The sequence below is a fragment of the Acanthopagrus latus genome, chromosome 3 (genome assembly GCF_904848185.1).
Source record: "Acanthopagrus latus isolate v.2019 chromosome 3, fAcaLat1.1, whole genome shotgun sequence".
NCBI lineage: Eukaryota > Metazoa > Chordata > Actinopteri > Spariformes > Sparidae > Acanthopagrus > Acanthopagrus latus.
The window spans coordinates 11,093,551-11,119,128 of NC_051041.1; the positions used below are offsets into that span (position 1 = coordinate 11,093,551).

Sequence of the window (25,578 nt, forward strand, 5' to 3'; positions counted from 1 at the left end):
GCCAAAGCCGAGCTGCCACTCACCGACAGGCGTTTTGACAATCATAGGCTGTCATCACTTTCTGATCAGACCTGTCAGCAAGAAATGCGGCAACAAGACACGGGCGCTGCAGAAAAGATGTCCCCCTCCTTTACTGTACACACACACACACACACACACACACACACACACACACACACACACTGCTGTACACACGCATCACACCGAGACATGCAAACACATCAAACATGTCAGAAAGTGCGACGCACAGACCCTAAGAATAAAACAGGTTTGGTAACACAGTACACAGTGAAGTGGCTGCGCTCTCTGCCAGTTGCTGCAGGGATATCCCAAATAAAGCCAAAAAAAAAAAGAAAAAAAAAGAGGCAAGCGCGCAGAAGCTGACAGCTGATGGAAGAGAAGCGTTTTTGATGCCACTGGAAAATTGATGTCAGAACCGAGCTTGATTTATGCGCCACTCGACCGGCGATCAACTCCCGTGAAACGTCGCAGGCCGCGGCTTCCCCGCCGGAGAGACGTTTAATTGAGAGTCACATCGGGAGCCACAAGTGTCGAAAGCAAAAGATTCAAAGAGTGACCGAAAACAAAGTGCGGCTGAGGAAAATCGAGAGAGTCGTACGAAATTACATTCGACGGATCCAATTATTCCGCGTCCAAGCTGAGGAAAACAAGGAACGTAGTAATGAAACAAACATCTGTCATGTCGTCTGAATCTAACCGCCAGTCACAGGAGCCAAACTAGCACCTGAGTGAAGACTGGAAACATTATTTGATTTAATTCTTTAAAGACACAAAGTGACAGGAGGACATTGTCTTAATCGATTCAACATTTTAAAGGAAGTTGTTAGTTGTTGTTGTTTTTTTTTTCTTTTGCCTCAATCTGAGTTTGTGTAGTCGAATGTTAACCAGCTGCTGATTACATTTTGTGTAATCATGTCAGCCTGCACAAGCCGTTAATGTCCACAGCGGAATTTTGTACCCTCGCAGCGCTAAATGTGTTAGCAGAGCTCATCACAAATCCTAAGAAACGTTTTCAAATCGATCCAACTGTCAGGCCACGGAGCGTGTCTTTCCTAACATCCTTTTTTTATGCGTTTAATGAAAGGGCTCAAAGGTATTAGAGGTGTTGTGATACAGTGTATGCATTTAAAAATGAAATGTTGATATTGTGTTGATAAGACATGCAGGATATGATTGTGCGCACTCATTACTGAGAGGTAGGGAGGTGATTTATTTTTTTCCGATTTTCTTTAGATGTCGCAATGAAACCGCTCATGAATTCTCTAGGCCACAATAATCATGTTTGTGAAAATCTTTTATTGTGACAGCCCTAAAAGGAAGCTGTATCATAGCTATATCAAATTATAGGATTCAGAACAACTTTAATTTGAGTAATGTGTGTCTCGATCCAGTGTTTGAACTGATATTCAGCATGTCAAATGAATGTAAAAGTTATAGTTGTGATTTTTGTTTCCCCCTGTGTTTAAAAGAACGTGAAAAAAATGCATTTGGCACAAATGTTTGTTGGGGACAACAAATTGTGATATTGTAACGGCCCTTATAGCCCCTCAGCTGTTATCTCTGGACAAACTGAGTAACCCAAACGACCAAACATCGTATGATCCGGCTGATTCTCAATATCTACAAGGAATTTGATCCAATTCCTGGATTCAGACCTACTTCAGTTTCAATGAGGTGTTCTGATCTAGTGCAAATCTGATATTTAGCATATTAAATGAACAATGTAGTAATAAAATCACATGTTCATTTCAAAGGAACACAAAAAAGTAGGGCATTTTAATTCAGAGCAACTGGTTGGGGCCAAGAAAATGAACTTTGTCGACCAATTGGAGCCTGGTAGATCGGTCAGATTGAGATTTCTGATCATTGAAGCCACATGTCTTGACAGCTTCCAAAGCAAGTTGGGTTTTTAACTAAATTAGAAAATAAAATCAGCAGGGCTTTTCCTTAACATGCTGCACTCAGTATAGTTATTAACGGGCCTATTTAGATTGATATTTCTAACAAACGCACAAACCATCAGGGTTCAAATACTCATCGCCCATCATAAAAACAACAGTAACAACATGGAACCATGTTTTATAATTCTGTAACATATTTAGAGTACTGTACACTGTGTCTTGGCACTGAAAATGTGTTAAAACAAAAGTTTAGTGGAGTTGAACTAGTAACAGGGAGCTTCAAAAAGTCTTTCACAGGTAACGTTCAGATGCTCTCTCACTTAATCCTCCTCATCCTCTGTGAGACATAAATTACACAAATCAAGACGCAGCGTGCCACGGTTGATGTTCAGCTGTAAGACCGCATCTCCAGCTTTGTATCATTTGCTGTCTTCGCCTGTTTAGCGGCGAGCGTCGACATGTGAAGAGTCCATCATCACACAGCAGTGCCTTTTTTTTTTTCTTTTCTTATTGAAACGTGGCATTGAGACAGACTCCAATGAGCTGCATGTTGTATATTTATTTGTGTGCCGCTTGCCGCTGTTTCTGTTCATTAGCTGTACATCTGTCACCGCTGATCATCATTATAACACTGACTGCCACAAGAGCCGGAAAATGACTCTGCGAGCGCCGAGAGACATCAGAGGGGGCTTGAGTGGCAGCTGTCAGCTTCCCCTCGATGTGAAACAATACCGACGCGCTGGTCACGTCTCCTGAAAGTGGTTCAGACAACGAATGAAACACGAGGCAAGAATGCAGTTTTTTTGTTTTTTTTTGGGTGCACCGAGTACTTCTTTGATCCCAGCGTTCTTTTTTCATTTTTCTTCTTCTTTTGGCTGAAATTACAGTTGAAATAAAACCCAAATGTGTTGTATGACAAATGTAACATACAGTTCATTTGCTGTATATCACACGTCAGCCTATACAGCATGCAAAATGTAGACCCAAAAATGAAAACATAATAAATATAAACCTACGCATCGAATCTAAAAATCGCGTTTTCAAATCAAATGTAATAACAGATTTGAGGTTGTTGAGCTTTTTCTTATTTGTGCAGTAAATAATGTTTTCTGACATCTTGGGCTGACTTCAAGGTAAAACAATGTAAAGACTAGAAAACAACCACTGTGGGAGCCCGTTAAGTCGCCTCTCTGTCTCTCGACTTTGTCTCCGTTACTCCCCCCTGCTGATCCTGTCGCTGCCATGACCTCGACCGGCGTCAGAATCCAACGCAGACCTCTGGTAAAATAACAATTGTGCTCTCTCAGCCTGCTCCCTGTGCCATGTGGAACTGTTAATGGAGATTAAACAGAGAGCAACGCTTTCTACACTTGAGGTTAAACAAGGAGCTGAGAGAAAATGAAAGCAAGAAGCGCTAATGAGATTGTTATTAGGCCGTTTCTGTAGAATCCGAGCTCGGCGCAGGACTGCAGGCGGTCGGAGGGTGTTGCACTTTGTGTGGGTCTTACAGAGCAGGTTTCCAGTGTGTGTGACTGCGTAGTGACATCTGAAACGCTTTATGGTAAGTCATTTATAAGTCATTATAAGTCGTTTATTGACATGAATAAGACTATCTAAGTGTTGACAACAGCATTACAAACACATGTATTGAAGTATTATGAACATCGGCTTTATAATAAACAGTTGCTTAATAATATAAAGTGTTTCATTGTTTGTTAACGGTGAAATAGTTATGAACTCAAGTCTGATGAGCGATGACCATTTATTAATCATGGTTATTACAAAGTGTTACAGTGAACAATGCCTTGTTAGTGTTAATAGATCCTCTATTATGCATTTACTAACAATTAACTATGCTTTTTTTGTTTTGCAGCTACCGGACCTAAAGTGATTCAGTGTGTTTTGAAGGCGAATTAATTCTCTGTCATACACTTTTACAACGGTTTCGCTTAAAGATTACAGGACTCGCTGGATCAAACCCAGACTGATATCCCAGTCAGAACTTCAGATTGAGCCACCGGCGATGTTGCGAGCTGAGAAACATGAAACTGTTGCATTCACGTTGCATTATAAACAGGATTATTCAGGATGTAAGTTCAGCTACAGTCATCACACACGTACGTATGTTTTCCTGTGTCGTCCTCTTCAAGCCGCTGAACCTACATGGCGGGAACAAAAAAAAAACTGACTTTTCACTTGAAATCAACAAATTCTTCCTGCCAACTTTCACATAATTAGAAACATCTTTTTTCTTCCCTCGAGGCCTCGAGCCTTCCCTCGAACCTTCCCCCCCGGACGAACAGCAGCATCCCGGTCGCATTTTTGTTTTTTCATCCCGCACACACAAAGTTCCACCGAGCACCACTGTCCTCCTGGATAATTGCGACAAGAGGAGCGAGGAAAAGGGGGACGGTCCGGTCGCCGTGGCAGGCTGAGGACCCAATTGGGACGTCTTCCCCCTGTCACCCCTCTGAAGCCACCAGCAGCAGATAAAGCAACAAACAGCAAACAAGACAACACAGTGGGATGATCTAAATCAGGGCTGTTGCAGAGGCTCCCTGTCCTGAAGTGTTTGGTGTTTTTTTTTTGTTTTTTTTTTTGTGCTCCTCACACTAACAACGAAGCAAACAAACAAACAAACAAACAAACACAGCTCCCACAACCTCGTGAGTGACTGTTACCCTTCATCGTGTTTCTTTCTTCCCTTTCTTTTCTATTCTTTCCTCCCACTCACACATCACTCCGACACACATCAGCGCTGTGTAACTTCCCCGCTGTTTGATGAACCCATGTTAAAACGTGGCGGCGGCGGTGGCGGCTGAGGACGCGCGCGCTGCGGCTGCTCTCGGTGTCAAGGTGTTCGCAGATATTAAGCGATTGTTACACGGCGGCTAATTAAAAAGAAAAAGAAGAAGAAAAAAAGAAAAAGGTTGAATTTCAAAAGCAGTAAATGAATATGTAAATGTCCTGTGTCTGCTGCCTCGTCTTTTCTGAAGTGGCGATAACAATGTGGCTCTAAGCTCTTCTCTTAACTGTAATTTTCTTGATCCACCGTGACAAACAAACAGAAACGATAATCCTATTATGTTTTTTTTAATGGCGCAGTTTTGTTTTCTGCAGGCAGCCTGTGAGAGATGTTTGTGTGTGTGTGTGTTTTTTTGTTGTTGTTGTTGTTGCGCACGCTGTTTTTCTTCACCGTCACTGACAGAACTTGAAATCAATTTTCAGCCACTTCTGTTTCAGTCTGCACAGTTTTGTTCTTTATGCCTAATTCCCGCTCATTTTTTTTTTTGTTTGTTTGTTTGTTTGTTTTTTTGTCTTCATTGTTGTGATGTGTGTGCGTCCTCGTAGCGGTCAACTAAAAGAGAGCGCCGTTTTTTTTTGTTTGTTTTGTTTTTTTTTTTCTTTTCCTCTCCAGGGCAGAATTTACATTAAGTAGCTTAGCATCACTCCGGGGGTTATTTCATTCGCTGTGAGAAAGATACGTCCATTTGTATTTTTTGGTGAGGGGGGGTTTCCAAACATTGACATTTTGGAATATTTTCTGTTGTCTCTCTCTCTAAAAGCATTCGAATTAATGTCTCTTCTGTGAAATGTTGTGGCGTTTTATCCACGGAGCGCGTTCTGCTTTGTTAGCCTCGAACGTAACGAGAATGTTTTGTGTGCTTGTGGCCGACACGAAAGTCAAACCGGATGTATTTCAGCTGCTTCCCATCACTATTACATTAGAGGCAGGAGTGATAATTAAACATTTCTGCACCTGTACACACCGTAAATCTACTTAAACCACAGAATACCTCTGTCGGAAATGTGTATACTTCATATTAAAGTCATAATATTTGCCAAAAACATTTTTAAAAAAATGCAAAAAATACAAATGGCCGCTCCTGGCTGTGTTCAGCGGCGCCCGGTCGCAGCTGCTTGGACGTCTGACAGGCCCGTCTAGAGTTCAGTCACACCGTCTCTGCTGACAGCTCCTGGACGCCGCGGCTTCCCGCTGAGCTGCTGACCGTTCCGGAGGAACGCGGCGGGCGAGCGTGTTTTTCCACCTCTTGGGCTCCTTTTTTCGAACATCTCGAACATGAAACCCAAGCGCGTTAATACCGACGTGTTGTTTCGCTGCGGGCAAGGTCAGAGGTCACGGCTGGATGAGGGATACTTACGGCGAGAAGGAGAAGAAGAAGAAGAAAGAGAAACAGTGGCATGTCAGCTCCTTCATGCATGGTAAAAGTAACTTTCAGTGCATTTGTGTGTGTGTGTGTGTGCGTGTGTACGTGTGTGTTAAGCCCTAAAAGAGCTGAAAACTGCAAATTGAGTTCAGAACGTCAGCGCTATAAGCAGGATACCTTCAAGAGGCAACCTTGGCACGGCTGCCTATTTCCTGATGACAACCAATGGCACATTCATTTTCCTAACTAATACCTGAACTAAATACCTTCCCCCCTCTTGAACTCCAAAGGCTGGCAGCATTATGTTTCCTCTGCCGTGCACCCTAATCAGTGAATAATAGTCTCGGAAACTCGAATAAACAGCGGCGGGTGCTTACGGTGACAATACAGGGGCTTCATTTGAAAGTGGTTTACCTTCTGCTCGAGCAATGAAGAAAAAGTCAACTTGTAATTATTGTGGAAGTATTTGTTTGAATCTCAGGCGACAGAGGTATTTAAGAGTCTGAGCCAAATCCTCATGCAGTCTCCCTTGAACCCGACAGAAGACACCGAGACCCCTTTAATCTTGGCGGTAATGCACTGACAAGCTCTTCTGACGCACCTTTCATTTGAAATGTTTTAATGTCTCTTCACATTCTGCTCCTGTCGCCTCCCTCTCCTTTCGCTTCCTCCACTCTCCTCACCCCTCTTTTTTTTTTTTTTTTTTTCCCAGAGGAAGGTGTTGTCAAATGTATGAAAATAAAAAAAAAATGAATAGGGGGAGCTTGAACTAACTTCTGAGGAACATCAGTCCAGCTTTAATCAGAATTTTAGTGCAGATTTTTTTTTTTTTTTCCATTTATGAAAGTGATGGCATTTGTAACATCCTGCACCTGTTCTTGGATTCCCGAGGGAGGACAGACCCGATCGTTCCCGGTGTTCGTGCCCTGGAAGCTGGCTTGTACAGTATTATATGCATCATGGGGCTGAGCGTGAGACAAACAAGCTCAGAGTCCAGCAGACACGTGAAAGGACCCGCCGTCCGTCCTTTAGAAGAGAAACACATCACACAAACAACACCTTGTGCTTGTTTTTCCTCTTTTTAAGTTATTTCAGCGTCTCTCCGTGGTGTCTTGGTCCCTTTGCAGTGATTTTTGTAGTTTCTGTAGCTTTCTGTCTTTGTGTTGTCATTTCGCGTCTCGTTGTGATCATTTTGTGTCTCTGCAGTAGACACCATGTGGTTCTGTCGGTCTCTTTTTGCGTTGTCATTTTTTGTCTCTTTGTAGTTGTTATGCATCTTCACATTGTTTTTCCCCTCTGTAGTTATTCTGCATTTTTGTTTTGCCCATTTTTTTGTTGTCGTTTTATGTCTGTGATTATTTTGTGTCTCTTTGAAGTCATATTGTGTTTGTTTACGTTGTTCTGCACGTCTCTGTAGTGATTCTGTGTCTCTGAAGTTATTGTCTGTTTTCATTGTCTCTTTGTTGCTGCTTTGTTTCTTTTTGAATGTCTTTATTGTCATTTTGTGTCTCTTTGTTGCTGCTTTGCTCCTTTTTTGTTGTTGTTTTGTGTTTAGTTTACCTTATTCTGCATGTCTTTGTAGTGATCTCTGTAGATATTGTCTCTCTGCTGTCATTTCGTTTCCCTTTGTTCTCATTTTGTGTCTCTTTGTTGTTACTTTGCTACTTTTTTAATGTCTCCGTAGTCGTCATTTGTGTCTCTTTGTGGTCATTTTGTTTATCTGTAGTTTTTTTTTTGTCTCTTTGTTGTTGCTCAGCTCCTTTTTTTGCAGTCACTTTGTATGTTTTTTGTCTACATGTTGGTTGTTTTGCTCATGTTCTTGTTGTTATGTGTCTCTCTGTGTCTCTCATTTTGTTTCTTTTCCTTTTCATTTCCTGTCTGTTTGTGGTGTGCTTCGCCCCATTTTGCATCTCTCTCCAGTCATTTTGCCTCCCCTCTCTCTCCTCATGTGTCTCCTTGTAGTCAGTCCGTGTCCCTTTCAGTTACATCTTACAGGTGAAGCCCGGAGGCCTCTGGGCCTGTGCCCGGTGGGCCTGTTCTCCAATCCATCCGTGAGGGCTCAGGGTCAGGGAGACTGGAGGGTTTTGTAGCACACAGCCTCATTTTCTGGATGACGGCCTGGCATTGCTTTGATGCAACGTAGCCAAAGATTTATCACAGCCTCCATTTTCACCACATATCTATCCAAGAGGCTTATCATATAGGGCTTTGATAATGGCTTTTGTTTGGCCCCGCATCTGTTTCCAGTTACGCTTTTATGAAAGACTCGGCACAGTAAGAAGCTTTGAGGCGGATTAGATTGTTCTATGATGAAACTACGAGCAAAAGACAAGTTTCAAGGTTGTGCTAATGAAGCTGTAAAGTGGACCTATAGCTTTATTTACCTGGCTCTGTTTCCTCCCCGAGGCTGATTAATGGACTTTTTCAAACAGCGATCCTTAATCTCATGCACTTTGTTGATTGGAGCCTCTTAACTGTCTGTTTCTTTTCAGACATCAGACTTACGTAAGAGGATTGAAATGCTTCAGCTCTGTACTTTTGAAACTGATTTGTCTTAATACCAAACTAGACAGCAGAATGATTTTGAGGGCTGCTGAGCTGAAGGTTTGAGGGGTGTTGGGGTTGAAACTGTCCAGCGTCCCACTGTGTCCCCCACAGGGGTGCACAGCGAACCATATGGAGAGGAAACTCACATGTGTGGATGCTGCTTCAGTCCCTCACAGTATCATAGTGTTATATGAAGTGTGTTTAGCATTTGCATAACTGCGAGGAGAACCGCAATGAGGGTGCTACATCCTGGATTCATTCAACCCTTTTACTCTCTGCTGTATGAGAATTTTCATTATTAATTTGTTCTTGTAAAACTCTCCTCTGGTAAGTCTTGGTTATGTTTTTATTTCACGGGCTCTCAATTCTGAATATTTCCCTCAGTTTTTTTTTTATTTTTATTTTTATCTTTAAATAAAGAGGAAAGAATTTGATTAAGTTCAAGTGAAGATTTTTCTCTAAGGCCACTGCTCTATTATTGGTGCACAAATCACGTTGTTCGCTCCAGGAAATTGCCTTGTCTCCAAGATTTTACCCTTTATATTTTACTAAATTGTTTTCTTAACATTGTGATGAAAAACAAAATGGCTGCTTGTTTTATAATGGTAATGCCATCCTTTTGTAAAACTTCCTATTTACACTTATCCTTTAAACTTTAAACATGGCAATCACTTACACATCTTAATGTGGAACTAATGTGTTTAGGTTCCCTGCACCCACCGCATGGAACAACATACAGACGGGCCTTAAACTTCAAATATTGTCACCTTCTTAAAATAATGGCCTATGTCATTTTTGACCAAAAATATCAGCTTTTCATGATGCTGGCCACCTTTGGTAAATTCACTTACAGCCTCAGGTGAACAGATCATGCCACTCTACCCCTGTAGTATGATGGCCTACGTCAAGAGTGTGAATTAGGGCCATTTTATTTTGCCCAAGGCACATGACAGAGTGACTTGGGCAATTTTATAAGCTTTTCAAGATGGTGGCTGCTTCAAAAAGAAAGTAATTCTAACCTAGCTAGAAAAGTTATTGCCATGAAGCAGGACTCATTCCGCATTGTTAATGATAAGTTTTACTGTAATATAGGTTAGGTGTTTTTGATAAACGGGTGACTTGAATGATTAAGACCTAAAAAACACACAAACAAGTAAACCAGCTGTCAAATTTACAGCACATGAAAGCATCAGTCAGGAGTCAGGAGTGACATGTTGATGTCTATAGATCAAATCTGACCATTCAAGAATCTGAAGATACTTAAAACCAAATATCAGATCTGAGTGCAGAGTTTAGCGGTCAAAAGTGAAAACAACCAATCTGAGGCCTTTAACAGCAGATAAAAACTTGTTCAGATGTTTTCTTTTTCCAGCACTCCCGCCTTGAAAAGTACAAAAATATTAAATGTGGCATCCTGCAGGCAAATAATGATCGTAGCGCTGATATGATACAGTGACCGTCACAGGGCCACAACCTCTCGGCCTCCTCTGCAAAACACACACACCCATACACACATGCGTGGTCGCTTACGAATGCACACACACTTCCTCCGCGCATCATTAATGTATTTCACTTCAAAGTCTTGGCAATTTTCTGATGACATTCACACTCCTCCAGGGTCAAACAACATCTCGCTGCCTCCCGTATCAATTATTAAATATTTTAAGCAGCATCCCGCCTCCACCTCCGTCACCCCCTCGAGACCGATGCCGTTATCATTTTTGTCAGAGTCAGTTTCCATCTGCATTTGTCATCCCGGCACACATTTACGAGTTATCAATCGCTGTGTCAGGATGCAAAATAACTGATGTTCTTTGGGGCGGGATTGGATGGGACTATCTGGGGCTTTCAATCAATGCATATTCTCTCTCTCCCTCCTTCCTATGCCACTACTCGCTCATAAATCTCAAAGCATTGTGGGGCTGTAATGTATTTGGGGGGGGTTGAGGCCTCGGCTGTGGGTGTAGATGGGGTGGGGGGTCCGGGTGACAGAAGCAGTAGTTATATTATCAAACATTACACCTTAGGGCGAACACGGTATCAAGGGCTTTCAGACTGTGTAAGCTCAGCGCGGTGGCAAAGGAGGAGGCACGACTACAGCGCGCAGGACAAGAAGGGATTACTTTCTGTCGTCCATAAATCAACTCTCCAGCTAAACTAATCTTTCTGGCTGGATGGCAGAGTAAATACTCAGGGTATAGGGATGTAATGTGTGCTTGATGCATCTGGTTATGGCTGCCTGGCTGCGCACAGGGAGGGTAGAGAGGCTCTCCGCCGGCAGTTACGAGTTTGTTAATGTACACTTTCCTGCCCGCTGTATCCTTCTATATCTTGTTTCAGGTGATTGTGGTGGGTCGGCCATCTGCACTATCATGACAGTGCGTGTGTACAGATGTGTGTGTGTGTGTGTGTGTGTGTGTGTGACATCTCTGGTTACTGGATAAAGGGAATTGGGAATAATCAACATAGACAAATAAAGCATTTAAGCTGTGTAATGAGCACGTTTTTAAGTATTTGACAAGGCATGTGGATGACTGGGTGAGGGTGAGTCATTTCTGGAAGTAAACACATCAAACAGGCCAAACAAGGGATGACGTACAGTGCATACTGTATGCATCATGTTCATCAGGAAGCATTATTAGACATTTGTACTGTTAATGTCTGTTATTTTGTATATATATGTAATATTTTCTTCAAATTACATCATATTATGTTTGTCTGACAGAAGAATTTGCTCTAAAAACTTTTGACATTTTGGGAAATGCGTTTTTTTGCTTATTTTCTTGGAAGCAGATGACAAGATCAACACCACTCTGATCTAATCTGAGGCTCTGTCCTCTCTCTTTAATGTTTACTGTAATATATATTCTGTCTGCCATTTTGAGTGGCTGAATGTGGAGTTAGTAAGCAGTGCCCGCTACTTTCTGCTAACAATCCCACAATGCAATGCACTGTCAAAGCCAAAACCAGCGTTTTGTCACCCCTTACTCATTAAATACAGCAGCTGGATCAGTGACCTTCAAACTACGACACTCTACTTACACCGCTAGTGTCAGTTTGGACGTGAATGGATCTGAAGTGAAGCTGCAACATGTGGAACATTTGGTTAGTCTTTCAAAATAAAGCTTGCTCACAAACAAAACATTATGACATATTATGTCTTTGGGACCGTTGTCAACATTGTGAAATGATCACAGATTGGTTAGGTTCAGACTCTAAACTATGTGTATAGGTTTCATCATTTCAGGTTCATAATTTGGGATGAAATAATGACCAGTTAAGACAGTTACATAACTTTTATCTTATATTACATAATTTGGAAAAAGAAAAAAGCGTAGGGCTGCTCCCCGCAACCTCAGAGTGAAAACAGACCCCAGGAAGTCAGTGTGCCGTGTCTGTTGTTTTAATGCGAAGCCAAGCCAACCATCTCTCGGCTGTAGCTTCATAGTGAATGAACAAATCTGAGGGTGGCAACAGTCTTCTCGTCAGCAAGAGAGCGATCAAACTTTCAAAAGGTGGAACTATTCCTTTTAATCCGATACCAAGCATGTCTTCTGGTCTTTGATATTTATTTGGTTCTGTTGGTGCTCACAACAAAAAGTATTGCAAATGCTGAATTATCAGTATTTTTAACCAAAATGATAGAAAAAGAATATCAAATCAGAAACAAAGCAGCCGTGGTTACACTCGTCCTTTACTGAAAATGCTCTTTTAGTTCGTGACCATTTCCCACTGTGTTATAAAGCTCAGTTCAGATCTAACAAACACTTACATTTAAAATGTAACATAGCCATTTTCTTTTTTTTTCTGGCTTCCAGTCAGCTTGTTGATGACCTGGACTCATAAAAACCTCCTCAGCAGTTTAACAGAAGGTAACATGGCGGTGAAGAATAAGCGCATTACCAATCTGAGGGTTCGGCGCGGCAGAGCACACGAGGCTCCTTAAATGTGTGAGCAGTAGGAGGGGCAACATAATGAGAAGCCGAGCCGAGTCTCCGCAGAAGCAATTTAAGTTGAAATCAGACCTGAGGGACACAAAGAAAGCCGTGGTGACATGTAGCCCGCTCCGAGTAAATCACCTCTTACATTGTGTCTGGGCTCACCTGATAACTTTTTTTTTACATTTCTCTTTGAAAAGGATTTTGTCACTCAGGTTGAGGACACCGCTGGGGCCTCGGGACCTAAATGACTATTTGAAATTGCAGCGCAGACAATTGTGCATCATTTTTCTTGGCGCTCCCTGTGGAAAACAATAACTGATCCAGGAGATGCACAAATGACTGTTAAATTTTAACGAGGCTTTCGTGTTAGACTTGATCTAAACAGCTGTACTGTGTTTCACTGTGGCTGATCTGTTGTGCTGCAGATTCTCACTAAACAATGTAAAGCAAATCTGGGTTACAAGTTGTGTCATATTGTAGAGCTGTAAGAAAAATAATTCTGTGATTATTATATTTGTTGGTTTTGGCTCACAGTTGTGTGGATTTGCTGTATTTTTTGTCATACACATAAGTATAGCGAATATCTTTGGGCTTTGAGCTTTTGGTTGGACGCCACCTTAACGTCTAAGAAATCAACCCTTTTCCACATTTTTCTGATGTTTTATAGACAAATATAATCGAGATTTACTGGCAGATGACTGGTAGAAATAGAACTCATCCCTGATGTAAATTTTGGGTCTGGGTATTCTTCAGTCTTGCATGATTTTCTCAACAGTTTAGACATCTAAATGAGTTTGCATGACATTAGTCTATTAGCAAAAAATTGATTTGCACAATGCGGGTCAAAAACCCCCCAAAACAAAACATGAAGTATTAAGAAGAATTGGGTAAATTAAAATTTCCCCCGATGATGGCACTCAAGGAAACATCAGGAGGTCAGTATGGGACTTGGGAAAAGTGTGAAACCACTTTTTTAAAGGTGCACTCTGTAGTTTTGTGGAAGAGATTTGAATCACAAGAGAAAGATCTTCATTCTTCACTGATGTCTTTTTTTATGCTTAAACAAACTAAACAGACAAACTCTTGTTGTTTTTAAGGCTGAATTAACAAACTGGCCTTAAAGGAGAACACAGTTTCATACTGCTTTACTTTGTTTATAAAATGCCTGCAACACTCTTGAATCATGTCTCTTGATTAAAACATTTTTGGCTGCAGATTTGTTTTTCACCACATTCAACTTTATAATCAGACAGAAAACTAATTAGATGCCATCCCTACATTTGCTTTATGTGTGATATTATTAACACGGCCATGACAACACCTCCGGAGCACTGAGGTCAGCTCCGGCGTACAATGAAACCCTAATCGGATCAGTTGACCTTCCCCTGCGAACGCCAACGTGCGCTCGCCTCCTGCTCATCCCAGCGAACAGAGCTGTTTGTTTGTACGTCGACTTCCATGTGTCTGAACGCCGCCGCTGCCCAGATCCAGCTGGCCAGTCGCAATATTGCATTATTCATAACAACATAAACACGCAGAATGGATTCCGCTGGTCCAGTCCCCACCAAAGTCAGAAGATTAATGAGTCACTCTTTAGGTTATAATTCAAAGTTCATCCTCACATACATCATATTTTGAAGCACATAGATTATAAGAGAGAGAACATTTATCATGTGACAGGGCATACACAGGCTCTCCTGCACACATAACACACACACACACACACACACACACACACACACACACACACACACACACACACACACACACACACGACTCCTGTCCCCAGCCATACACACACACACACACACACACACACACACACACACACACACACACTCATGCACACACAATTTGCTTTAACACCAGGCCCCACCAGAGTGAACCTCCTCTTTCACATCCAGTTATTCTAATTTGATTCCGACACATCTCCTCTGAAGCATTAAAGTGCCCGTTTGCGCAAACAGATGAGAGATAATAGTCTAAGAAACTGGTCATTCCTCGACTCTGCTGCCCTGTGAGAGCAAGAAAGATGATAATCATTCATCACAGTAATCAAAGCGTGAAATGCGGGCAGGATTTCGCGCAGCTTCCTGCAACATCTGACTCGGAAAACCGGTCGTTTTAAGGAGCGCAAGTAACAGCAAGCTCCAGGTCCATCTGAGGAAGAATTCCAATAAAATTCAGGGTGGTTTGGAAAATGGAAAAGGCTGGAAAACACCTTCTTCATGGTGTGGTGGCACACAGAAACTAATTATAGTTGCAGTCACTGCGAGTGTGTGAGAAGGAGAGTATGCAGCATTATTTTCTGGCCTCTGGGGCATATCACAATAAATACGGGTCCCCTCACAGGCTGAGGCAGTGTGGACAAACAAATTCATACAAGGAAAGCAACATTAAAATGCAGCATTTAAGTTAAACGCTGGCCAATCACATGATACTCATACAAACAATGTGATAAAGCAAAAGAAGGAAAACCAATGATTGTATTTTAGGACTAAGAAGGTGACTATAAAGCAGATGAGAGGTCAAAGTCTTCATTTAGACAAGAGTACCTGGGTAATATGTCTCTCTTTGTTTGAGGCGTTCTATTCAGTTTTGAGCTGATGGCCTCATGGGCGGTATTGCAGTTTATAAAACTGGTGGTAGGATAGGTTGTGTTGAGGAAACACATCTTTAAAAGTGTCAGCTTTCACCGATTTCTCACAGTGGTTACAATAAAAATTGGCCCCACGTGAGGCCAATGTACAACAACCGGATTATTAGGCGCTAGTGTTTGCCGATTTGATGGTTATCGGGGGTAACAACTATCCCTGTCATTTGGATCGGGGTGGATCGGATCAGCCTTGGTTACACGAGACATTTTTATTGTGATTATTGATGGAATATTAAGGTCCCTGTAAACACAGCTGCTGCCAGCACCTCATCTTTCTCACACTTTTTTTTTGTTCGGATTTTAACAAACAAGCTACAAGGTGTTAATTAGTGAGCTTGTAAAGCGCTGGAAGGCGGATTTCATCACCTTTTGACATATTTACTGCGTGTTCACACGGGAGAGAGAGACGTATCAATCTTCTCATGCGGTTCTCAGCAAGACAGCAAAAAAAAAATAAGAAGTGTGTTTTTCCTAAAATGTCAAACTATTCTGCTCAAGTTTGAATCCGCTCAGTAGATCTGGAACAAAACTACAGATAAGGAAAAAGGAGCATTGTGGACAAAAAATGTACCATCGCGTTCATAAAAAGATGCATCTGCTGTATGTTTCTGAGATGAATATGCAGAGCGGCAGCGTTGCGGGGAGAAAAAAAAATTGCAGAAGCCCGACGGTGACAGTCACATTTACGATGTGCATGAAACATGCATGAAACTGACGAGAATGGGATGGCAGCCTCATCAAAAATAATTCATCCCAGAATACAAATCTGCTACATTGGATTAACTGCTGGTCACAAATGAAACACAGACTTCATCAACTTTCGAGCAATTTGTACTGACAGCTGATAACCCCTCAAACATCCTGGCAAACATTAACCCTGCCTCTCAGGATGATAGACCGTATTATGTTCTAATCTCCCCTCAAATACTCGATAAGAAAGGCTAATTTGAGTGCTGATGGAGTCGAGAATACAGCTGAAGCTCAAGAATAAATACAGATATCGTATCATAATCACAAAGCGGCCCGACTGCACACATTTAGAAACAAATTGGTCTCTTCACAAGTCCAATCACAGTTTTAGAGAGTTGATGCCGGCAGATTGAATTCTCTCTAAATTGGCATGGCAATGTCACAGATGCCACTTCAAATGAGGTTTGAACATATATTCATTCTGTAGCTCATTGGCTCACGCTAATCCTCTCTCCATTTGCCACTTGTCAGAGGCAAGTGTCATTTAGCATTGCCATCATCGCGCAGTATTTCAGCCTTTCACTAACTCACACAAGACGTGTCAGTCTTTCAATCAGGCAAAGAGGTTTCAGATCAGCTTAAACTTTTCTGGCCACTGATTAGATAATAAATTATGCCAGAAATGGATCCAATTTGGCAAAATTCAAGGGCTTTGTGGAGCGATTTATCGCTCAAAAGTTGGTGCTGTGGTGGATGGAGTTTACAAATCCTCCAGCACTGATGGACTTCTCCACACAGAGACATGTTACAGAGGAAAGATGGCAACTGAGCGTCTTCACTGGCCCGCACTGCGATCGAACGCTCCAGAACAGCCGCTAAATGGATGCTGAGGTGAGATTGTTTGGTCACCTCCTGTTGTTGAGGTGAAGAATGAAGCTTAAATCTCAACATGATGGGAACTCTGTAAAGTCTGTTTGCAAAAAAGAGTGTATATGCTATGAAAACTTTTTCATTCCATTTTAGGGGCCTTGAAGGGCAGAAGTATGAAAAATAAACAGTGAGCAGTAAATATAATGTACATATAGTATGAAAAGTGTGATGTGATTTGAGAAAAGACTGAAAAGCTTACAAGCAGTTTAATATGAGCTCTATCACTCAGGAAAACTTGGACATTTAGAGTTTGAGAACAACCAGCAACTGCGGATGAAGGCAATGTGATGTGGTACGAAAGCTTCAGAACATAATATTGTTTAATACAAATACTCTTAAGCCATGAAACATCACTGTTCCGTGACCCGTCTTTGTTCAGCCCCTCCAACATCTCACCTACATCTGCTGTTGAGCCCCATCATGACACTTATTTACAGAGCTCAGCAGCTCCGCCGAGAGGCTCCAGGGATGCAGGTGAGGCCGACTGATGTGCAGCACATTCAACCCCAGTGTGTCGCACACAAGCAAGGCAGCATGGATGCGAAGCACAAACACACCGACTGAGAATTTATCTTATTCTTCACAGGCTTTGATGTCGTCGATACCTCACACTTTTCTTGTCTGAAACATCCCGCAACGAAGTGAGAAAGTGAAGTGGAAAGTGGTGTTGTTTCAGTGACTATTTTAAGGGTATTCATTGATTGAACATTTATATTCAGGCCATATTTCAACAGGAAATCCAAAATGAAGACAGGCACTGTAGAGAATAACAGGTGTCTTTATAGCAAATCCTGTAGTAACAACCACCACCCTTCATGTGAATTAAAGGCAGCTTTTTCTGTTGAGCCGCAGCGGCCATTTATGGTCCTATGATGCGAGGCCTTGTATTTATTTCCTCAGCTTGTGCACTTCAGTCAAAGCCACACCACACTCTTATTTTACATTAACGTGTGAAATCTGCCCCTATCACGAAGTCCTGAAAGCTTTTCATTGGCAGCTTATATCCAATAGAGTTCATTAAATGTGTTGGAATTACATCTTCATGTCGACCACATTTCACCAAAAAAGTGCATCCAGACTCATCAATATGATCTCAACCCAAAATTAAAATTTGTGTTTTGTGACATGTTGATCCTTTAAATGCATTTTAGTTGGTTGGAAAATTTTTATCTTTTTTTTTTTTATTTCTACATTAATATACATATGATCGAATATGTTTAACTGTGTGTAGACTGGGAGGAGAAACCCTCCAGCCTGCAGCGTGCAACATATCCAGTGCACCCCTCCTGAAGGCGGCCTGTTTAAAACCAGCGTAAGCCCCGCCCACCCTCATGCCATGCCGCTCACCTGTGTTGCTACAGGTGTGCTATAAAACTGCTGCACATGGCCGCTGCCTCTTGCTGTTCATTTTGTCATTTTAGAGGGGATCTCACCGGCAGACGGAGAATGGTCAGGCTCTGAAATCACCTGGGGAGCCTTTTTGAACAAACGCTTCAAACAGGAAGTGGAGTTTTCCTTTGATGGGCTTTACTCCACAGCTTCTCCTCAACAAGGTAAGTGTTTGCTGTTTATGCTAACATGCATACTGTGGGTTGCCTTGTTCTCAGAGTGCAGCTGCCTGCGTGCAACGTGCAGCATTTTCCTCAGAATTGTTTCTTTGTTTGGCACCTGCATTGTGGTGCCTTCAGGGTCTTTAAGTGTTGTGGTGCAAATGAAAACTCACATTAGAGTGTTCATACTTCATGGGTTGATTGGCTCAGTTCAACCTCGGGTCTCAAATGGAGTGAACTCATCCACTGGATTTAGCAATTGTAAATACGGGTGTTGTTTCTCCTGTTTCCTGGGAAACTTTTGTGACTAAATTCTCTCCCCCCGTCATCCCCCCCTCCTCCTCCCTCTCAGTGAGGCACGATACAAACATTTAAACTCAAAGCATGTGTCGGCTCGCTTTTATTATTCTCCATACATCGACCGGATGAGCTCCTTTCATGCTGCTGCTAAACCCAGCCTCACTCATTCCCACTCTTAATCTGACAGTATGTGCGTGTAGTCATGGTCACATGCTGCTATTTTATAGTTTATTAAATTCATAATTATGAGCTGCATGGTTGATTCGGTGTATTCACCTGCTGCTGCTGAATACTGTATCAGGTAGAGTGCTGGTGTAAGATGTTCCAATCACTCAGGATGAGCGACAGAGGAGGGATTCCTCTCCCAGGACGGACAGATGTCGCATGAAAAGAGCAGAACAACAGGATCACAGTTTACAAATTGCATGGACAGAAAATTTGATCCAAGTTCTAATATATGTAAAGTGTGTGGATCCAGGAGACGACCTCCTCTCCATCGCGATGAGCTAGACCCAGAGTTTTCCCACTGTTAAGAATAACCAGTGATGAAATGTAACCAACAGTTTACTCAAGTATTCCAAGTAAGTACAAGGTTCTTATTTATCTTATTTATCTCAGGTTCTTGCACTTTACTTGAATACTTTTATTTTCCACTCCAATACATTTTCGAGTCAAATATCGTACATTTTACTCCACCACACATATGTCACAACTTGCAGATTCGGATAATTCTGTGTTGACATGCTAACACTGGCGATGTGTAATCAATCAGACTGACGTAGGCGGGATACTGACTGACGACTACAGACAGAGAGACGATGCTAAATTGGAGCCAAATTGTTAATTCCATTTTGTAGGCAAACAGACATGACAGCAAAAATTGGGAGGAAAAAAAAAAATGCAAACGGCAACGATCAGGAAAATGCTGAGTATCTGATCCAATAATCAGCCGGGCCGATAATGTGTCTATCTGTCCACTAGACAGTGGGTGAAGGTGATTTGTTGCCGTTACCCATTTTGAAATCAGAAAATCTTCTGGGGTCCACCCAGAACTTTAATCACAACTCTGATACCAAGAAATGTGCCACTGTTGTGGTGAAGCCCCTTAAATCATCTGTAAGAACTGTGTTTCCTGCAGCACCACCTACTGACCCTAACCTGCAGCGCTGGTAGCAGGTCGTAGCTGGTAGATGTAAGTTCAACACAACACAAGATTAAAAATAGTTCAGATAAATGAAGAATAACACTTTATTAACCTTGTTTGATCAGTTCTGCTGACTTTTTAAGGTATTTGTTTGATTGAAGAATGACAAACTTTTTATGACATTTTTGTAGATGACCTCTCACTGTCCACCTGCAGTAGTCAACACTTTGGGAATCCCTGGCCTGGACAGAAGACGACACATTGAGGTTGGTGTTTGGTTCTGTATGTCATGGTCACTCATGGTCACTTGCATTTCTACCTGGATTACGTTCACAAATATTAACTTTGCACACAGATCACTTCCACACGAGTTGAAAGAAGGCACTGTAAAACTGTAAAACTGAAACTACCGAATGCTACAGCCATGTTTGTTTTCTCTCAGACTTTGACTTATGTACTGCTTCCTTTTATTTCTTCCACACGTTAATCTGTAACAGACGTCTTTTGATTCACCTCGTGAACTCTAACTACAGAGACTCGTGAAATTCATTGTGTGTTGGCTCAATAACGAAAAGCCAAACAATGAAAACTGTCAACAATCATCACATTTTCAGTTTGAGCCGTTTTCCTAAAGCATTTGAAAACAAGAGCAGCTTCCTGTTAATTGTTTAAATGATGATTTTTTTCTTTTCTTTGTCTATATTCCAGGATTAAACCTCAGTTCAGATTCAAAATGTATTTTACTTTACTCTCAACACGAGACAATAAACACACAACCACAGATCACGTTCCCTTTTTATAACAAACAATCCCACAATGTTGTTACAGCAGTTATTATTGAATCTGATCTTATTTATCCAGCCTGCTCCCCTGTTTTCTTATCACGTTTTCATTGGCTGATTCTCCTCCGTGGGTTCCCTTGAGGAGCATTGTGGGTAGGTCATATGATCTCGCACCACTCATCATCTCCCCTTTGATGAGCAAATGAGAAGTCCTGCGCCCCCTTTGAAGCGTTTCTGTGTGGCACGTTCAGGCAATTAATGCATTGAACGTGCAAAGCCAGAGCAAGAGTAGATGAGAAGCGATGACGAGGATGGCGGCGAGGAGTCAGATTGGAGGAAGAGTGTGAGATAGAGGGAGAGAGAGCGAGGGGCTGGTTTCAAGCTCCATCACCTCTTTCCAGGTGTCTCTGCCCGCATGATTTCATCTGTGAACTGCAATCAACTTCCTTAATGAAATAAGTAATTAACATATTATAATTGTGCTACAGTTTGAGTTGACAGAAATCATTTTCCATATCTAATACTATGCTAATTTAATCTGTTCCCCGCTCGCCAACATGACCTTTTGTGATTAAGTTTCATGGCAGATTTCTTCTGTGTTCCTGCGTGAGTTTATGCGTGGGGAGGGATTTATTTTAGAGACTGAAAATGTACAGATTCACTATAAATACAGCAGATGATCTACAAAAAAAAAAAAAAAAAAAAAACGGTTTGGGCGGCAACGGAGTGGGAAATGAAACGGCTGATTTTATTTGTCTGTAGGTTGAAATGCTGCCTCCTCCGCTGAGTGAACATTAATCAAGCGGTGGATTAGGGTGAAGGTGTGGACGCGCAGATGTCACGGGGCTGCATCTGTTTCGGCTCCGATTGTGACCTCATTAAACGGGCCGGGTACGGGTCTCGTGAAATCATACGCATTAATTACATTTTGTAGAATTCAGTGTTTTATACAGCGGTCGCTTTGTCACGTCAAAATGTATAAAGCCCCCGCTGATGCTGACAGCTGTCTCGTCACACAGGCGCTTGGGTATGTTAGGTCAGTGTGAGGCGTTTGTGGTATAACGTGACAGTGTTGGTCTTGGTTTGGTAATGTGACCAAAAATCGAACAAGGATGTATAAAATATGAGTAAGGTTTTTAAAATATCTTTAAGGGTTTTCAGAGGCACAAACAATATGGTGTGGCCCTGCAGTCAGGGGCATCCAGTCATGTATGATTGTCAACATCACAGCCAGTGAGGCTGTGATGTTGTGTTACAGTTGTTAAATGTGGGGGGGAAGAGAGCTCTGATATCAGGGTCAGCGTATCTGTATCAGTGTCAAATGAGAGATGGTTGGACTGAGGCGCAATTTGTTGTTTCTCACGAGCTGCGCCGGCCATTTGATCGCTTCCGGTAGTGTTCTCGTGTTGCCTTGCTTTAGCGTTCCTTTACTGTCCTTCACGCTTGTTCTCACCGCTTTGTATTGTTGCGTAAAATGTCAAAACAAATAATCTCCGAAACAACCCAGCTCCATCCTCAATACAAGAGCAGCGAACGCGAGCGGCGATCTGACGACACATGAAACGTTGCTGTTGGGGTTTCCAGACGGCCTCTTTAGGTCCGCTCCTCCTGGCTGAGATTCAAACTCGTCAGACTCTGTCCGCTCCAGAAGAGAGAGAGGAAAAATAAATAAATAAATAAATAAAAAACAAGCTGCCTTTAGCTATCAACACACTAGCAATCATGCTCATGAGGGACCGGAGCTGTGATGATCACATGAGACTCCAGCTATCATGATCACAAGTTTTCACGTCGGGGAGATTTACCCTGCAGAAAGAGCAGAATAAATATCGTTTCTACGTGATTACAAAAGGTCAAGCAGTCTGTGAGGGATGCAGGAAGTGGAGAGGAAGTAATCAGAGCAGCAGTCTGGCATTAGGAAGACTGACAGAATGTGTGCCAGCCGGTAACGAGACAGCGCCTCGCCGACTGAGCTTCTTGTTTTCTGCTGTGTGATGGCTGTGAGGCCTTGGGGTGCGCTGACAACATTACCATACTCCTCACCTCCTATACACAATGCTCGTGTCATCGTCGCCTTGGTGTGGCGTCGCCCATTTGAGGCTTGACACTGTCGCTATTTCAGAGTGTCACTTAAGGTTTCAAGGCATGAGCTTATTAGTTCAATCAGACTCAGCGCGGATGCTTAGTGTGTGCCAACTTAAAATCAAAAACCGGAGCGTGTAGCGCTCGAGTGCCAACCTCTCCCCGCGTGGCTCCCACAGCTAAGTGTAAAATCTGATTTCTTAAGAGTCGACGGTGGTTTTTTATGGCAGTCACGGTGACGGATTTGAGAGAGGACTTTTAATTTAATGTTCTGTTGTTCGGGTTGGTGGGGGAGAAGTGCATTTTTAGGTAAGACGAGGAGCTGCAGGAGTCATGGAGCTCTGAGGTTGTATCATTTCATATCACAGAGGCACAAGTGTCTGCTGTCGTCATGTAAACCCACGGTGTCCGTTTTTGATTTTGATTTGTGTCTGCTCAGCGTCATCCCCCCCCCACCCCCCCACCCCCATGGGGATTGCCTTGCGCCGCCACAATATTTCCTTTCATCTTCCCCATTTCTCACTCCCCCACTTTTCTGCACAGTTGAGTCAGTCGCCACCACAATCGCCGCCCGGCTATTGATTCTCATGTGAATACGGCCGAGCCAAACAACCGAGGTGAAAATAGATTTGTTTTGTGACTCAGGCAATAAGCTCCGATCTGCAGCCACATGGTGTGTGTGTGTGTGTTTTTCTGTAATCTGTGAACAACAGCTTGAATTCTTCTCTACGTTCTTACTGAACATATGCAACATTTACTTTTACTTGAATATAAACCAGATCCAGGCCAGATTGCAGTAAATGACCTAAAAAAAAAAGAATTGTGTGATAATCAAAATTTTGAGTTTTGCAGAGAATTCCAAACATGCCACAAACCACATGATCCTTAGATAGAGGAAGATGAACCGAAACACAGATTTGACCGCTACCGCCGTCACTCCTTCACAGGCATCTCTGTTCTTCTTGACGACCCTCTCAACAAGATTTAACTGACGTCGCGTCTGTTTTCAAAGCAGATCTCACTTCACATGCTAATGCTGTCCGGCGTTCCCAACTTTCAGTCCACTCCCTGTTTGTCTGACCAACAACGTAAAAGCACACCAAACTAGAGCTGCCAATGATGATTGTTTTATCGTTGAATAAGCTGCCAATTGGTTTCTCAAATCATCGTTTTAGATTGTCAGATAGTGAAAACTGCACATTCCAGATAATAAGATGTGTTGTTTAACCCTAACCCTAAAAATGATTAGAATGACTAATGGGTGTTAACCAATTCTTTCAGCTCTACACAAAACAAAATACGAAATGGCACACACGACAAATCTCATCCGTCCAAAACAGAGATTTGAAGAAGAGACAATTCTTTAAAGCTCCTGTTGGTGAGATGGTGTAACTGCTGACACGTTGGGACTTGTAGCTTTTAACACTTGAGAATTCGTAGCTTGTAATCAAATCTTGAGATCAAAATCTGGTAATCGCTACCTTTTTATACTTTGGTTTCATTTCTGTCGGTTCTCATTTAAAAGCAGGGGCGGATGGGCGTAATAAATCAGGCTGTGGAGTCTGATGTCAGTCCAAGCCGTAATCTCCACATGACTCCACACGCTCCATTTAGAACAGACTGTGCGCTGTGTTGTGTACATAAAACATGTCTTTTACCTTTACTTAGAAAAAAAAATCAAACAATCCAAAATAGTGTCTCGTGGTTTCAAGAGTTGGTTATTTGCATTTCCCTAATTAAGGCAACAGGAATAGATTCACTTGTCGTTTTTGTGCACTTCTGGAGATATTTCCTCTGATGGTCAGCAGCTCCGAGGGGACTGCAGCTGCCTCATGTGTCTCTTCGCATGTTTGATTTAGCATTTTTAAACCTGCCCGGACACTCCAGGCCAACCGGAATTCTCCAGGCCTGTTTTAAACGTTGTAACTTGTGTCCACTTTGTGTGTGTGTGTGTGTGTTTTCAAAGTCTCCACAAAGACATCTGCCAAATGAATACGTCGTAATACATTTGGATTTTCAGTGGGAGATCTACATCATAGACAGTTTGCAGAATATGCCATCTTTTAAGTTTAATACTACTTGGTTTAAAGACATGCATTGATTCTGTTATCTTCATTGACTTTATTTTTTATTTCAATTATTGGTGAAATAAATGTTCTTTATTGAAGTTATGTTCTACATACAGCAGGACAAAAATAACTGAAAATAGTTCCACAGACAACAACCCACTGAAAATGTAAAAAATATTAAACATTAAATTCCTATTAAACATAGGACTTATGAAAAGAAAGTTGTACGTGTTGAATGTTTTTATGAATGTTACGCTTTTTGCTAAAATTAATAAAACATGGACATCTGTTATGTCCATTACTTTAGTCACTGAGTTAATTTATTCTATTTTTTTTAAATGCAATCAAACACAGAAACGCTGCAAACGATGTAAACAACTTCAACGCAGGGAGAAAAAAAAATAGCACATTTGGCCTCTCATCTGTCAAAAAGACGAACATCTAGTCAAACAACTTGATATTGTTGTCAAGTGGGAAACGGCTCTGATGGATCCCTGTAGCTCCGCCGACGTGTCAAAAGTGGGAACTGCAGACATCTCAGCGTTCACAAGTTGCTCCAAGTGTTGGCGTCAATCCAGCATCTTATTTACATCAGTGACAACATGTTAAAGACTTCTGGCATGTGAGTGATCGAGAAAACAAAGTGTGTTACCGAATACATGCACGTGTAAGTGCGCGTGAATGGTGGCCCTGAGAGTTAAAAGCAGCACAGCGTAAGAAGATGCATGTGAGGAAATCAAGAAAGCATCCTCACGTATTTGACAGGACACTGAAAATACAGAAAACCCCACCAAGT

At 42.0% G+C, this 25,578-nt stretch overlaps 1 protein-coding gene across 8 annotated transcripts in view; it reads left to right on the forward strand.

Annotated features, from left to right (window-relative positions):
• The first annotated feature begins 18,201 nt into the window (after positions 1 to 18,201).
• LOC119016610 (relaxin-3 receptor 1-like) overlaps positions 18,202 to 25,578 on the forward strand; it is a 68,525-nt gene continuing 61,148 nt past the window's right edge. For 5 of the 8 annotated variants that reach the window (XR_005074209.1, XR_005074208.1, XR_005074210.1 and 2 more), the window contains exons 1-2: positions 18,202 to 18,408; positions 20,041 to 20,115. The gene's annotated coding sequence lies outside the window, so the exon portion shown is untranslated. Of the gene's footprint in view, positions 18,409 to 19,234; positions 19,287 to 19,843; positions 19,898 to 20,040; positions 20,116 to 20,557; positions 20,631 to 25,578 lie in introns of those variants that run through there. The other 3 variants (XR_005074207.1, XM_037092583.1, XM_037092584.1) reach the window with 3 other exon arrangements.